This window comes from Carassius auratus, chromosome 48 (genome assembly GCF_003368295.1).
Source record: "Carassius auratus strain Wakin chromosome 48, ASM336829v1, whole genome shotgun sequence".
In the NCBI taxonomy this organism is placed as follows: Eukaryota; Metazoa; Chordata; class Actinopteri; order Cypriniformes; family Cyprinidae; genus Carassius; species Carassius auratus.
In genome coordinates this window covers 10,445,550-10,461,605 of record NC_039290.1, presented here as the reverse complement: position 1 = coordinate 10,461,605, position 16,056 = coordinate 10,445,550, and the positions used below count along the sequence as shown (strand labels likewise).

Genomic DNA, 16,056 nt, shown 5'->3' with positions numbered 1-16,056 from the left:
CATCCATTGCTGATCAAGTGATGCAATCCTACATTTCTTCGAATGCGATAAAGAAACAAACTCATCTACATCTTGGATGGCCTGAGAGTGAGGACTTTTTCAGCAAACTTCTCTATTAAACAAACATATTTTCAATCATTGGTAAATGATTGGAGCAGTTTTTCTTGGTTTAAGGAGAATTTCAGTCAACAGTCACTATTAACTAGATGAAAACCAATTACGTTTTGCTACAGGCAACAGTAAACCATGATTTTTTTATGGCCTGGTAATGCAGCTACATTCAAACAAAGCACTACTGACAGCATTGCCGTCTTCTCAAACATTCATTTAACACTGATGTGCTGCTCATTTCAAAGCATTGAATGCGGGGTCCAAAATGAACACTTGCCAAATGGAAAATACGAGTAAAAACTGGCCTTGGCAAATACACTGAACAGCTACTCGCCAATTGGCGACATTGTATACGGCTTAAACTGAACTGTAGGATGATAGTTTGACCTTCACTGAATCAAATACAAGACATGTAAAACATCATCTTCTAAACAAAATATTTGGTTTATTATAAAAGGTTTCAAAGGTTTATGTAGGTTCGAAAGTTTGGGCTCAGAAAGTTTTTTTTTTTAAATAAATTAATTTTATTCAGCAAAGACGCATTAATAAACTGATTAAATATGACAGTAAATACATTTATAATGTTACAAAAGTTTTTGTATCAATTCTTATGACTTTAATTCATAAAAAAGCCTGAAAAATATATCAAGGTGCCATATATCAACTGTTTTCAACCTGGATAATAATTATAAATGTTTCCTGAGCAGCAAATCAGCATATTATAATGATATCTGAAGGCAATTATAACAATATTACTATAATAGCTAATTATAACACTATTTCAGATTAACAAGTTTTTACTATATTTTTGAATGAAATGTGCAGCCTTAGTGAGGGAATAACTACAAGTAATTCCATGCATGGTCAATGGCACAAAAACATATTTTTTAATACATCATAATGTACAACATCTCATATCCTATTAATGACATTTCTCCATCCACATGCCACTGGCAGCTGTGTAAATGGTTCATTCTGGATGCTGATTGCACTGTTAGAGACATATCCTGCATCACAGCCAAATGATAAATCCCTGTTGACATCACACATATAAAGTGTTTCATTAAAAGCGCCTGCTGTCTAATGGTTGTGTCATGCGGCGGAGAGACACCGGTTCTGCGTTCACTCAGATCTGTGGCCTCCTTCATCTAAACTGCGCTGATGACCCACTGCTCTTCCGCTAATTGAGACGAATGGCGATGTTTGTTTTAAATGCTGATTTATTCTCGCAAGCCCTTTGTGGAGCCGAGCGACCCCCTTCGTGTGGTCTTTAGATTTGCCACAACACCCAAAAGCACAATCAATCAAACCCCCCGCCACTACAACAGGCTTTTAATTAAAGAAGGTCCCTTGGACGTTCATCCCAATAGAAACCTGTGGAGAGAACCAATCACAACCGCGCACCACACCAGCGCGAAACAGAGCATCTGGGGGGAGAAAAGCCCTAAATACATGTTAAATCAGGCAGCTGTTGGACTCCCCGTTCAAACTCTGACTGGTTTGAGCTTACAGTTTAGCGACAGAAGTGTTTGTGTCTCTCGAGCTTAAACCAGCAGTGAAAGTCGCCCTGGAGGCAAGTTAAAACACAGCTCAAAAATTCTGTTTTAAACAAGCCAAAAATGCTCACCCCTATCTTGTTGTGTTTTTTTAAGTGGAAAACAAAAGGAGAATCGTTCAAGAATCCCTAAACAGATTTTTCAAACAGACCGAAATTAATGTCATTATTTATGCCATTTTGTGACCCAATGTGTGATCAAGTGTCAATGGTGTTAACACATCTCCCTTCTGTTTTAAAAACAAACCATAGTACTTTATTAATACCAAGTATGCATGCAAATGTTGGTCTTGCATTCTTGGTAGTTTGGACTTGGCAAGTTCGACTCGGGAGTGCAAACGAAAATAGCCAAAAACATGTAGTTAAGACAACTAATACATATTTTGATAACCTTCACTTTACGTATACAATTGACAAAAAATATTTATGTAAAACACAAGTCCTTCATTCCTTTTTAAAAATATAAAACATATGTGCATGCATACTCTGATTATCTTCACTGTATGTGTAATAAAATATGACCTAAAGCACAACACTGCCTATTTTTGTTAAAGGTCAGTTTTAATGAATAATAATAGCCATTATAAAACTATAAGATGCTTATATAATAGCAAACAATTCAGTCAAACATGCTACAACGACAGTGCTGTACTACGGTAAAGTTAAATAAATATATACAATTATGAAACATAAGTTTGTGCTCAGCCAAAACGATATGACCAGGAATAAATAATAGATTCACGAGACTAAAGATTGCCGGTTAGATTTACTCAAAATGAATTATGTCTCATGTTTAACCACTATAGAGGCATCAGAACCAGAATTCAGCAGGATTCATGAGCACTGAATGCATGTTTTCTCCTCTGCCATTAAAACTTGCTGGTTGGTGCGAAATGCATTCTGGGATACCTGGATGCATCAAGTTCACACAAATTACCTCATAATGCATTATCGATAAAAGCGATACTTTTTAAATTTTTGGAGCTTAACATGCATGGTCACTACGGATGGGCATTGTGGCATAAAATCAACCACTCTTTTGTTGTCCACAGAAAAATACTGTAAGTGATGACAGTATTTCCATTTTGGGTGAACTACCCCTTTAAGTACCTTGACAAGTGATATCATGCACTGAATCTCTGCCTTTTCAAAGGAAGCATTTAGTTTAATAGTCTCTTTTACAGCAACTCCTTAGATAATGAACTAAAAGAGATAATGATGCATTTCAGACAGGCTGCAGACAAACACTGAACACTTACAAACAGATATTCTACAGATGCATATACAAAATAGCTTATTTTCATTCAAGTAAAACATTTATGACTGAAAGAACCTGGAAACTCAAGTCAAGCCATTTCTAAGGGTCAGTTAACACAGAAACATCTGCTCTTTTTACAGTTATGCAACATCTATGTTGAATGTACACCAACTGTGATATGTATAGGATCAATTGCATTAACTCTGAGAAAATATATTTTTTAAAGCACCCCATTAAAGATGCCCAAACAATTGTGTATTAAATTTAAAAGTACGTGTAAAAAAATCACAGATATTTTCACATAAACTGACAGTTTACTTGTCAGTGAACATATCAGCATCTCTTACAGTAACTACACAGGCATTAAAGAGTTAACCGTGATGCATTTCAGAAAATCTACAGACAAATAAGACGCCAAGTTTGCATTTACAAAAATATAGCGCCTATATACTCGAGATGTGCGCCGATTAAAGTCAATTAATGGAATGAAACAACTTTGACATATATAATATGAGAACAGACAGTCTTGTAAAAAAATTTCTTTGAAGATGCCAAAGCAAACCTTCCATAAATGTGAATGCCAGAAAATTAATCAACGCATATTAAATAACTTTAGCACCGAGACTGAATGGAGCTCCAGCTTTGGCTCCTGGCACACAGACAACTGCAAAATGCGTCAGCCCCGATGCAGCAGGAATTTACATGCATGTTTGACAGCAGCGTCAATGCATGCGTGCCACTCATTTTTGCACATGTTTAGCACGACAGTGTTAGTATCAGGTTCACTCACCGCACAGATCGAGTCCAAAATCCGTGTCTATCCGCTCCGTCCTCGTTCGTTTCTCACGGAAGGGCCCCCGGAAAGACTCTCCGCCGTCCTCCTCCGGTAACACGGTACATCCTCTAGTGAAGCTGAGGAGAGAATCCGCTACCGTGCGTCCGCTCCTCCGCCAGCGCCGATAATGCTGAAGACAAACGGCGAGCGCGCATCACATCCCTGCACGAGGACGACGGGTTTCCGTGACGAGCTGCTGCTGCGGATCCCACACCAAACACTGGATGAACGCGAGAAGCGCTTCAGTCTCACATCACACGGTGAACACGGGGGTGTAGAGATGACTGGACATCCCAGAGGACAGAAAAAATAGCACTGAGATCTCCTCAACATCTCAATCTACTCTCATAGACAGCGATGAGATCGAATGGAGAGCTATTACAGTCTCCTGCTCCTCGGTATTTTCTCCTAAAATAAGGCAGTGATCTCAGGTTTCCTCTAAATATGTTCAGATTTGCATTGCTTTGAAAATCTACATTAAAAAATAAGATACTTCAATGCAAACTCAAATATTTCTCAACATCTCGATCCAAATTTCAATAAAAAGCAATGACAGTCTCATGCTTCTCTTGAATTCTCTCCTTAAAGACCCCATGATGTGTCTCAAACTGTGTTCAAATTTGCATTGCATTGAAAATCTACATTGGTCTGAAATATTTCTCGTCTAAACATCCCAACAATGTCTGCTTAACTTTGCATTGCACTGAAATTCCGCTCTGAAAAGTCAGATTCTTCCTTATGAACTCAAATAATCTCATCTAATACTTCTAATACCAAATTATTCATTAGAAAAATCACAGATGCGATCTCTTTAACATCTCATTTGGTTCTAGACAGCAATAATATTAAATAAAGAGCCCATGTTTCACATATAAACGGTCTCAATCTGAAAAGTCAGATTCTTCAATATGATCTCAAATATTTCTCATCTGATTTGCAAATCAGATATCTTTAACATCTGAGCACTGAGATTAATTAAAAGCAATTACGTACATTCTCCTGCTTCTCAGATTCTGCTGCTCTAGTAAAAGACCCCAGTGATCTCTCATTTGCTAGCTACAAATGAATTTAGTTTGATTATTTGAGAGAGAAAATACACTTAATGTAAATGAAACAGCTGAGAACGCAATGAATTTCTAAAAGCTAGAGCAATCTCACTTTTCTCATGAAACATCTTTCAACTTTCAGAAACGTCTGCATCCCTTCACTTTTCAAACACTGATTGATTGATTATTGGAAACATTGGCACAGCAGTCTATTATGCAAGCAGTCTCTATGGACTGTATATAAAGCAGTTTTGATACGGAGAGGTGCAGAGAAGCTTTCAGAGTGAAGTGTTGATGATGATGATGATGTTTGTAACGTGGGCTCGGACTCATTCTGGTTACCTGCATTCATATAGAGTTTAAACTTAGCTCAAGGAGATAAACATCCCTGGGCTCAGCATTAAGGGCAGAATGGACGTGTGTGAACTGATGAACGAGAGATTGAGATGCAAAGAGTCGAGCGGAGTGCTTCAGCACTGAATGTAAGCTTGGATTACTCTTATGTTAGCGAGAGCCCTTCATGTCCGCAGGCGCTTGTGCACTTGACTAGGTTTAATGTTTGAAGTGTGTTTCCAGAGACTCTCTATATGAAGATGCTGCATGTAAATGCACACATGTATGCATATGAGGCCAGGCACTCAAGGTCATAAAATGTGTTATTAAACAGCGCTATGGCCGCTCTGACATCTCGACCTCTCCTTTCTTAAGGATGAGCTATCATCCCCAGCTGAGAGGAACGGATGTCATGTTTCTGCTGTCGCTGTTATCACTGACGCCGCAGGGGATGAGCAGAAGGTTCGACCGCTTCACACACACACAAATGTAGAAGTTTCACTCACACATCAAATGCTCATCTGCTCCCAAAGGGCGAGTGAAAGGCAAGAACATTTGTAAAAAACCCACGTCATGAGTTTTAAATGATGAAACTGGACGCTGGAGCTTATAAGAGCAGGTTTCAGCTTGATAGTTGAAGGTCACATCAGATAACTGCTTGATAGACTCATTGCTTGCCCAGCTTCTGTCCTCTATGCAAGCGTTTGAATATAGCATCTGCTAAATTAATGTAAATGTACCTTAAAAGTTTTGTTTTAGTTTTTTTAAACAGTAAAGGAGACTTCAAGAGTGATTTAAAAATTAACAGAATGTGCATTTTATTGTTAAACATCAACAAGGAGGTTATACGTTTAGAAAATAATTTACTTTTTTTTTTTTTTTAAGCGATAGCTATATTTTTCAAAATGAAGACAAAGAAAGTAATTTTATGGTAGACAAACCATGTTAAACACTGTATCCCAATAAGAAATTTCACGTTTTACATCTGAAGTTCACCCAAAACTGACAATTTGTGGATGAGTATGCATCACTTGCTCAGCAATGGATGCTCTGCAGTGAATGGGTGCCGTCAGAATGAGAGTCTAAACAGCTGATAAGAACATCACAAGTAATCCACACCACTCCAGTCCATCAGATAAAGTCTTGTGATTTGAATCATCGTTAAGATGATTTTAACAAACTGCAATATAGCTTTCAGCTAAAATATGAATCGGGTGAGAAATATGCACAGAACAAACACTTTTTAAAAGCCAAAACAGCTCTAAACAAACATGTGGGTGGATTTGGATGTGAGAGACAACAGGAGATAGATAGACAGATACATTAATAATATATATATTATTCAAAATTAAGAAAAAAATAATAATATTTTAAACATTTTATGGTTGTCAAATCATAAGGAAACTTTCCATAGTTGGAGAAAAGATGCTTCTAAACCCCTCAAATCTATAAGTTGCACAAACGGGCCACTTTCAGCTTTCAAACTTTAAAAGTAGCTCAAATGATCTAGATTATGGATCTAGATGTTATTTGGGTCAACATCAACAAGCTTCAGAGTTGAGTTGGACACAGATCTGAGCTCAAACCAGCAGGGACAAACATTCAGCTGCTGAGTCCATATGCCTCCGCTTCTCTCATTCAGCTTCTCCTGCACACGCACCTGTAAACCTGCTCTCCAGAGGAAACCCACATGCTTCAGAGAGCAAGAATGAAGGATTTCAAACACAGGGCTAAAAGAATCAAGCGTTCATCAGAGATCTGCATTACAGGTGCACCAGCCTCAACCCTCAGTTAGGGAAGATTGATGTGATACGATTTGTTAGGGCAGATTAGGGTTAGATGATTTTGCAGTTCATTCTGCACCTGTCATACAGATCTGAGACCAGATCACATCCATTGCTGCTGATTGAAAGTGTGTTATGCAACTTACAGATAAAAAAAAAAAAAACTGATTCCAGCGAGTCTCATAATGATGCACTACTATTCAGAAATACAGTTCAGTGCATTTCTTCTTCACATGCTTCCTGATGTATTTTACACCCGTTCACTGAACAATGGAAGACCAAATCAATAAAGAAACGTGTCATAAAAAAAAAAAAAAAAAACTTTAGCTGGAATAAAATATATTTGTACTGTATAAAACAATATAAAACATATTCATAAAAAAAAAAAAAAATCCAAATAACTTCAAGGCAACATTATTCATTTTCATTTAACTTGATGTACTGAAATAACTAAAACTGAAACTGAAATAATTATTTAAAACTGAAATGATAAAAACTACATAATTTAAAAAAACATAAATTACAAAAGAAAACTACAAAACTACAAAACTGCTAAAACTTTAAAATACAAAACAATATATATATATATATATATATATATATTTTTTTTTTTTTTTTTTTTTTTCAACATTCAAAATATTGAAAAAAAATCTAAATTTGAATTAATAAAAACTAAAAACCTGTTGGAAACAATAACTTTCAGACATTTTTAACTTGTTCTTATGCATATGAATCTGTTTAGAGCCCTTACAGTATAAAATGATCATGCTGCAGATTGCTCATACTATTGTTTTTTCATTACGCTTTCAATGTCACGACTTAGCATTTGCTTCTGGTAATTTAACATTAGCTTTTTTAGGGAAAGTGACTTACTGTACACTAATTATAGAGAAAAACCAAGGGTGGAGTGTGTTTCCTCAAGGACACAATGGTAACGAGGCAAGACTGTTATTTTCCAAATAACCCCTGAACACGCCACCCTCATCAGAGAGAAACAAAGCCAGAATCCTCTCAAGCACACGATGAAAGCATCACATACGTCTGGAGGACTACACTCAGAGCTGTCGGGAAAGAGTAATGATGTGTTAGTCTTGGATTAACTGTTTATCTTCATCAGAACGGCTGGTCATTAAATCCAGAGAGGTCACGATGCCAACAGATCCAAGTCAATTCATCCCCGGTGTTAATTTTGTATTATTTATATACTTTTAGAGTATTTGTTAATATTTTTACTTAGCTTTTATTTTTATATTTTCAGTTTTAGCTTTAATAATTGTGTTATGTGCTTTTATTTTTTTATTTATTTCAGTATTAGTATTTTTGTCATGCACTTTTGACTTTTTTATTAATTGTTTTAAACTATTTTTATTCATCTTTTTTTTTTTACATTTCTGTTTTAGTAAATGTAGTATCCTCAACTCAAACCTATTTTATTTCAGCTTTAAAATTTCTTTATTTTCATTTTTGACAAGAATCCTAAACAAGGGACGTCCATAAACTTTGTATCTTTACCAAGCCATTTTAATGTTCAGACATTGAAATTGAAACTGTAAACGATGAGCATGCTTATGATTTTCCCAGCCGTTTCAATGCAAATGAAGATGTTTTTGTTCTCAGTAGCGACTCACATCTTATCCGTCATTAATTGCGTCATTGTAAATGAGGCTATGTGAATGATTTTACCCTGCTTCTTCTCTTTCGATCCCATTCCTCTTTCCAGGAAAAGTGTTTTACAGGAAGAGGTCAGGGCCTCAGCCACAGATCTGCAGTGATTGAAATCTCCTCCAGCGCCTGACACTCATCTCTCTCATAAATAACCCCACTGCGCTCAAATGGAGCTGGGAATGAGGAGAAACGGAGAGGGAAAATAACACATTAGATCTTTTTGGAATAGGAGGAGCAGAAAAAACATTCCCAAAGAATTCTGGTAATGGGATGTGGTGGAGAAGGGCAGAGTATGCAAATGAGTGTAAGCATTCCTTTAGGGTGTCTCTGTTGTGCAGGGCTCATTTCGAGTTGTGTCTACAGAGTTGTGCAGCCTCTAAGGTATTCTTGTGTTTTCTAGTGTTGATAGATGGGTCTAAAATCGAGGTGCTTTCTCAGGTATTCTCAGCTGCTAGGTTGCTCCAGTCAATAGATGATATTCTGCAACTTAAATATGCCATCACTAAAAGCATTACAGACAAAAAAAAAAAAAAAAATTATTCATTGGTTAAACCCATAATCTCAACACTGTGAATCTGAAAGCAGAAGTGTATGCGAGTGATATTGGCTTCTTTCTGGCTCCATAAGTGTTCAAATACGATGGAGAATATCACTTTTGCTGCTCTTGTCATATTTGCTTTTATTACTGTAACAGTGACCTCATTTCCAATGCAGCATCTCAATACAGATACCTCGAAGTGTGAGCATAATGCAAGCCGTTATTGGTGATGTAGATGAGAGCAGAAGAGATTCTAGACACTTTTTAGGTGGGCTTCAGCTTTTTCAGGTGTTATGCTATTCAAGCACACCCTTCCTTGCTTCTTGAGAAATGGACAGGGAAAAATATCAAGGTTTGTAAAGGAGATGCTTTTAAAAGCCCCCCAACTATTTTTGTAGAATAATCATGTAATGGATACATTTTGGAAAAAAACTGGAAGATTTCCAGGATGACAAAGTACTTTTTGAGATCAATCCTTAGGCTGTGTTCAGAGTGGAATGATAGATGTACTACTGTGTGCTATTTTTTTCCATTTACAAAGTGGGACAAAGGCAATTTGCCACAGATCCAACAATTTTTGCTAATTTTTTTAAAGAGCAAGTGAATCGGTAAACATTATTCAGCGATTGTCATGTGACTTTACTATATTTCACATTCACTTTTCAGTGCGGGGTCCAGTTATTATAATAAAACGAATGTCTTAACTTCAGTGAAATGAGTCAAAATAGATGTTAAATGTCACAGCTGTAATTACTTTAATCTCATTCCTCACAATGGTAATAAAAAGTAAGGTTGAGTGCATAAAAAAAAAAAAAAAAGATTAAAATTGATTTTAACTAAATATAATTTTAAATAAAAAAAACCATCAGAAGGCGACTGTGCCATAACACTGAGTTTGTTCCACCGGAGTGTGATCTTTAAAAAAGGACTTCTGTGAAAATGACTCATCTCAAACCCCCACCGAGAACAATTTTTATCTTCACAGCACAAAATATTCTCTGGAGTGCATGTTGCAACCCTTTCTGAGCTCCCAATCCTCCAAAAGAGAACAGAAACACTTTCCATACGGCAAATAGTCTAGAAAACAAGTGTTTTTGTATGAATAGCACTATTACTTGCAGTCACACTGAAGAATTAAACGTCTATCAGAGCGCCTCGTCCTTTCTCAAATCATGTGTGCTTTTAGTGATCAAATGCACCATTTTCATTTTCTGGACTATGAAATAGGAGAAAACCCTGCAAATGCACTTTGGAGGAGGAACCAAATCCACAGAGACCAGAAGAATAGGCAACATCAATCAACAGAAAGTGTTCACCTCTTCAGTTATTCATGAAACACAGCTGTATTCAGGACACATGACACGTCACATGAGTACACTACAATTACAGAAATGCGATTTGCATTAAAGATTAAAAACAGAAACGCTCGTCACAGGTTAATGGTGCTCTGTTCACCACAAACCACTCGAATCATGACCGCTGTCGCTGCTGTATTAATCTGAATACACTCTAAACCTACTCTAAATGTTACCGTGGTATTTATTTTGGGCCCCACAAGGGCTAAAATGCACTTAATTTCTTTGCAATTAATTGTGTGATTGACTACCAATTTTTGAGTAAAACATTTTTCTACATTTTCAGGGGTTTGTATTCATAAACAATAGTATGTGGAAGAGTACACACATAATTTAGCACCTGACCAAGAGGTCACCATCTTGAAAATCAAAAAGGATAGTTGATGTGATCCGACCACCTTAGAGAAAACCAGTGTTGAGCTGTCTATATGACGTCTGCATTTGGATCTGCAAGACTTAATCTTTAAAGTGTTTGCTCATCTGCAATACATCTATATATCGTTTCCTATAAGATGTCAAATAGACGTTTAGACATCTTAAAATAGGTCTATCAGAGCCTTTTGGTTACCATCCGTCTACATTAAACTCCTTCATTCTGTTCTGTAGAGGTTAAAACAGCACAGGACCGTCATGGGATTTCCAGAGTCCTCAATTGCAAAACTAAAGGAAAATAAAAATTATCTATTAGGTCGGCACAGAGAATTTAGCATTGTGAGGTTTATTAATCTTCCAGATCAGTTATAATGAGGGCAATTATTTTATCTGTGGGTTAATCATTCATTTGAGTCAGTTTGGGAGTTCGGAGCAGGGTTCTTGGATCAATTGACTCAGTTTGGGAGCCCGTAGCATGAATCATTTGAATCAGTTCGGGAGTTCGGAGCGGGTTCGCGAATCATTTGAGTCAGTTTGGGGATCGCGAATCATTTGAGTCAGTTCGGGAGTTCGGAGCGGGTTCGCGAATCATTTGAGTCAGTTCGGGAGTTCAGAACGCGTTCGCGAATCATTTGAGTCAGTTTGGGAGTTCGGAGCGGGTTCGCGAATCATTTGAGTCAGTTCGGGAGTTCAGAACCAAGGGGCAAGGAACTCGACCGGAAGTTGAAGTCGGGTGGGGGCTGCCATCTTTTAGCAGAACTTCACTTGCGTTAGCATTCCCATTGACTCCCATTCATTTTGGCGTCACTTTGACAGCGAATAACTTTACATCTGAGGCATTTAAAGACTCTGTTTGTCCATTATTTATTTCTAAAGATACACGAAAATGTATAAAGGGCTCCATTACCTTCTATGTTACATTATGGCCCCGTATAAACAGTTTTTGTAAAAAATAGGCTAACGATTGCGTCATAACCACTCGGCTCTCTGTCGCATTACCGTACAGACAGGTGGAGAAGCTCACATCAATTAACTTAATATGGCGTACTGGCGTTACATTTTAAAATACTATACAAAATAATTAATCAGAATACTTACTCCTGCTCACTCACGACAAAGAACTCCCCGCTCAAGCTCTCCGTCTCTGCAAGATTAACGATGGTAGTTTGCAAGCACAGCTACTAGAAGATTTACATCTGTCAGACAGGTTGCTGACGTCGTCAAGCTTCGTTTGAGTCTGTGCGTCAGAAAGGGAAGTGCTAAAAAACGCTAAAACTGGGCTTCATTTGTCTCAATTGAGTTCCAATGGGGTCGCTGTGTCCATTTCTTTTACTGTCTATGTTCAGAACGGGTTCGCGAATCATTTGAGTCAGTTTGGGGATCGCGAATCATTTGAGTCAATTCGGGAGTTCGGAGCGGGTTCGCGAATCATTTGAGTCAGTTTGGGGATCGCGAATCATAAGTCATGATCTGCAAGATTAACCACAATCTTAGTTATGCTTCAGAAGACTCAAGTTCACCTCTCCTATCATTTTCTGTCTCTGCTCAAACGGTGTCCTGTCAGAATAAAAGAATCGTTTGTAATTTTAATGGAATATTTGTGTAAACATGCCTTAACATTTTCACTCCAATAATGGCTAATATAAACTTTTATGCACTATTTTATATATTTACTTATTATTATTTATAAATTAAACAAGTAATGGATACGAACTGGAATATCCTTAACAAAAAGAGATACATTGCAAGTTTTGTTATTATTAATTAATTTGTTACTTGTTTCCCATTACAATTATTAAATGTTGTCAGCAAAATAAGTGAGCTTGAGATTTAAACAAGAAAAAAAATCTGCTAGTGAAATAAGAAAAATGAACTTAATTTAAACAGAAAACAAAGTTATTTTTTAAAGCATGAACTCACATAAGAAAACAAGACTGAAGTTATTAAGTAATATTCCTTCACAAGTAAATGTGTTTTCATTTAAGAATGATTAGATATTTGCAATGGAATACTAAAAGTCAAAAATACTAAGGAGTTTTTTTTTTTTTTTTTTTTTTTTGCAGTGCAGTTATTATTATAATAAACAGTTATAAATTTACTTTTTTAACTTAACCTGTGGTAGTTTAATCAAATAAAAAGGGGAAACGTCAAAAGACATATAGCTTTAATTGCCACCAATTATTTCGAGTGATTATTATTTTCGAAGTGTCCTGGCAAAAAAAGAAAAATAATTTTGCTTTAGATACAATAAATTTATTTACAGTGAATCCTCTTTTGTAAACTACTTTAGATAAAATCCTCAGCTAAATGAATAAATGTAAATGTAAATGTAAGTGCACTGTGGAAAACAGTATTTCATGCACTTGTTTATTGCATGCATACAGTTGTACAGCACACATGTGAAGTACACATACTCCACACTTACTCAGTTTACACAAAATCACTAGATACGGATTTAAATGCATTATTCTAGAAAATATAGTTTTTCAAGAGCTGTCCTTACAAATACAAAGTGCAGATTAGCCCACACAAAAGGAGAATATCAATCTCATTTATGAGTTTGAAACTGTAAGTTTTTAACATTGGAGTCTCATGGAAATGGGTCTGTCCCGTGGAGCGCTGGCAGTGTGGAGGAGACACGATCTCATGCTAGTGCTGGGAGATACTACACCAATTACTCCTCTCAGTGGGGGAGGTTTATTTGCGGAGGCGTTTTTGGCTTAAAATAAGCTAAAGGGGTCGGAAGACCTCGCGGCACCCATCGACACCCTAACCCTCTCACGCTGAGCTCGGCCAATCACGACAGTGGAAATGTGCCGACATCATAGGCATGTGATGTTGTGTTGTGTTTGGGATCCTGCAGCGAGTGTTACGTTTGCTCTATTTCAGGGCATTTAAGATGTTCAACTTTTTCACTGAGATTCAGAATTACATTTTTTTTTTTTTGCATAATTCAGCAGAAGCTTGACTAAAATTGTGTGTCTTGTTGAAGTGAGTTTATACTGTACTTTGATCAGACAGACAATTTCCAAAAGGCATACAATAAACCAGAAAAAAAACACCTTAACAATGACATAGCAGTACTATAGCAATGACCTACAACACATTGTTAACTGTAAAGCAATGAACTAGAAAAACCTCACATAGATCACAATAGCAACCAATTGTCAACCACATAATGACTGCATAGATATCTCATAGCAATGCCTAAAACACCCTGTCAAATGCAAAGCAATGCACTACAAACCCCACATAGATCAGCATAGTACTTACAGTACATAGCAATCATGAAGCGAATGTATAGCAACTTTGTAAACATTTAGAAATCCATTGCAACTACATAGCAACACTTTAGGATCCACAGAACACCCAAGCAAATGCATAGCAACACCCTGATATACAGCCTTGAATTGTGGCAAAAAGTTGCTCTCTGTAAAAACATCAAACAGTGTTCTTAATTCTTAATCAATATTTGTAGCAAAAACTATATCATTTTAATCGAGAAGCAAAAAAGTGAGCTGTTTATCAGAGAATATATTTAATGTTTCTTACCTTTTATGTATAAACCTCATGCACTTACAAAAACCCTTTTTATCTTTTAGGATAAGCATTACCTTACTTAACTTGTACTTACCCCAATTGTTTTTTTTTTAAATGTATAATAAATGTTGAATTAATTAATTAAATTATTACATGTTCAGAAAGAAATCATATATTTTTTTCCTCTAAAGCAATTCCTGATTTAAAGCAGTTGACTGGAAAATAAGACCAGAAAGTAAGAACATTTAAACAAGAAAACAATTTAAGCACATTTCTAAATACTAGTCTTGGCAAGAATTACATATTATTGTGTAACTAATTGCATGAGGCCCCCAATTATATAATATAATATGGCTTTTATGAACATTATAATAATAATAATAAATATAGCTGCAAGCAGCGATGGCGGGCTCAAGCCACCAATGCCATAACCCCCCCGTGGCATCAGGTAAACTGTGCCCAGCGGGCACATGCATTCACAATATCCCTCTGGCAGTGAGGTTTTAAAGGATACGGCAGTTAAAGGGTTAATCCGAATCATCTAGACTTTAAAATCACATTCACAGAACAATATATATATATATATATATATATATATATATATATATATATATATATATATATATAACTTTAGTAACACTGTACAATAAGATTTCATTTATAAACATTATGTTAACACGAACAATATTTATATAGCATTCATTCATGTCAGTTAATATTCCAAACTTAAACATGAAAAAAATAGTTTTATTGTGATTTTTTTCCAAGTACATTTTACCAATTCCAAACCATATCAATCTTAATAACTACCATTATTTTTTATTTAATCATTTATGAGTGCTATACAATAGTCCAGGAAAGCTGGAAGAGAAAAACTCCTTATATTCATATGTGTAGAATTATTAGGCTTGTTTTCTTTTACAGATGAAATGCGCTAAAATAGAGTTTTAACTCAAACTGTAAAGTCGAAAATTATGAAATACCCATGAGAAATATCAAACACAAATGCAATACAGAAATGGATAAGTTAAGACTTGACCATTGTACAAAAAATGCTGACTGGGTCATGAGGTCAGAAAAGAAGAAAAAAAAACAGGTCAAGAAGAACTGACAAAAAGAATTAGAAAATAATTAGGAATTAATGTGAAGATTAATTTTTAGTCAATTCTGCAAGACAGACTTTCAGGAAAGGAGGTGGAATAAAAATGAGCTCCTAAATCTTAATCCCAGATTCTGGAAGATATATTCCTCAAACCATCGGACAAGAGGAGGTGGTGCTGGTCCTTCACGAGTCACTCTAATCTGTTCATTAAGCCTATATATAAAGTCTTAATATATAGTATTTCACAATACTTCATGGTATTCTAATTAAATCATTTTTTGGAATCTTAAGTCTCTCAGAGCCTGACACCGAGTAATTCTGGAGACTCCAGGAAAGTGGCAGTTCTGTAAAATGTTGGCGCTGGAGACTAAATGCACCCTGATAGATTCACACCTAATGCACTTAACACACACACACACACATTACCAACAGTGACAGTGGAACTGAGTGGACATCAGATGTATGATAGTTTTTTAATTTTCTATCATCCATATTAGTGTTGTATAGTCATGAAACTATGGTCATGAGACCAGTCATTCTGAGGAAATATGCCTCAGAATGA

The 16,056-nt window shown here is 36.1% G+C and overlaps 1 protein-coding gene across 1 annotated transcript in view; it reads right to left on the bottom strand.

The window, feature by feature from the left end:
* The window catches only part of LOC113065836 (disks large-associated protein 4-like), a 107,106-nt gene extending 102,984 nt beyond the window's left edge, over positions 1-4,122 (bottom strand). Inside the window, exon 1 of the mRNA XM_026237378.1 lies at positions 3,715-4,122. The gene's annotated coding sequence lies outside the window, so the exon portion shown is untranslated. The remainder of the gene's footprint in view (positions 1-3,714) is intronic.
* Between the last annotated feature and the right edge of the window lie 11,934 nt (positions 4,123-16,056).